Genomic DNA, 1,811 nt, shown 5'->3' with positions numbered 1-1,811 from the left:
TTTGCGGGAGTCCGGACAACAATCATATAGGACTCCGACACCCCTAGTCCACCCAAAACCCCTCCCAGACCCCGCGCCTCCATCCTCTGATATTTATCTACATCCATTTTCTCTCTTGCCTTCGCCGCTGCTCCATCATCCCAGCCGCCCTGACACACCCTTGCCAGAAAACGAAACTCCTTCACCTCCATCGCTACACCAGGGCGCCATGCTGCCTGTCCTATGTGTTCCATGCCTCTCCTCTGTTCGTTGCACAGGTGCCATCCGCCCCTATGGTACCCCTGTGTTTAATTTTTTTGTCCCTTCTTCTATGAAGCAATGGATTTGGATATGGAGTACATATTCAATAAATACTAATTTTATACTTAAAAAATATTAACCAAGCATTGAAAATGTTAAATATTTATAAAAAAATGTTGACCATATATTCAATTTTTTGATCTTTTATTTGAACAACGTGAAACTTGCATTATAAAATATATTAGATATATACCAAAAATGTGTGTAAAAAATAGTGGAAACCGAGAAAAAACAAAAAAAAAGATAAAAAACAAGAAAGACAGAAACAAAACCGACGAAAAATCGGTGAAAACGCAAAAAAATGAAGGAAGAAACAAAAGAAAGACATCATATACAAAGAAAACTGGAAACCTGAAGAAAACAGTGAAAATTCACGAGGGCACAAAGAAAACCAAGAAAATAAAAAAGAAAACAAGAAAAATCGGAGAAAACTAGTGCAAAAAAGAAAAGGAAAACAAAGAAACAAGAAAAACTGAAGGAAACGATAAAGAAACAAAAAAACAAAAAAAGGGAAAAGAAAAAACCTAGTTAAAAACAAGAAAACAAAATTAAGAAAATCGAGTAGGGTACTAGCGATGGATTGACTGAGAGAGTGAGGAAAGGAAAATGGGCGGCCTGATTCATACGCGATAGCAAAATTTCTTCAGGCGAGAGCACCTATCGTCTCGGTATAAGCGAGACATAGCTCTCGTGGGTGTGCGATTCCTACATATATTAGGGCTCGCCTAATGGTGCTAAGTACCATACCGGCACATTGTTGTGCATCCCAGTGTTTGCCCGCACGCTGTCGCTTTGTTTTTCAATGTTTTTCAGTTTTATTGTGTTTCTTTCATTTTTTATCCATTTGCTTCCTTTTTTGTATTTTATTTTTCCTTTTATTGTTTTCCTTGCATTTTCTTTACTCCTTTCGTCGGTTTTCACCGATTTTCTCAGGTTTTCTTCAGGTTTTCCTCCTTTTTTCATCACATGCTTACATTTTTCATACGCACAGTACGTTTGTTTGTAAATATTGAAAACAATTACACGCATTTAACATTTTCCAAATAGATGATGCATATTTTTTTCTAATAGATGTTTTTATGTCCACTTTTTTAATAGACGATGTACCTATTTTTTAATATATAAAACATTGTTTTAGAAATGCTTCACATTTTTAATACATGTTTAGCATTTCTGTACAAGAATATTCTTATAGATGATTTTTAATACATGTCAAACATTTTCCAAAAGCACATTGGAACCATTTTTTAATGATAAAAACAATTTTACTGTACTATGCAAAAATTTGCTTACATTGCAGACACAGTTTTTTAAAAAATGTCCCAAACATGTTTTGGAAACTTGTGAACAATTTGTGCAGTGTAACGTACATTTCTTTATTGTTGGAATCGTCTTTTTAATGCCAGGAACATATTTTTGACAACATATAAACTTTCTTCATACACACAATAAACATTTCATACACATTATTGACATTTTCACATTTGTACATTTATCGTATGCATCAAAAA

Source organism: Triticum dicoccoides, chromosome 5A, assembly GCF_002162155.2.
Source record: "Triticum dicoccoides isolate Atlit2015 ecotype Zavitan chromosome 5A, WEW_v2.0, whole genome shotgun sequence".
In the NCBI taxonomy this organism is placed as follows: domain Eukaryota; kingdom Viridiplantae; phylum Streptophyta; class Magnoliopsida; order Poales; family Poaceae; genus Triticum; species Triticum dicoccoides.
The sequence above is the reverse complement of the archived record's forward strand: the minus strand, read 5'-3'. Positions refer to the sequence as shown.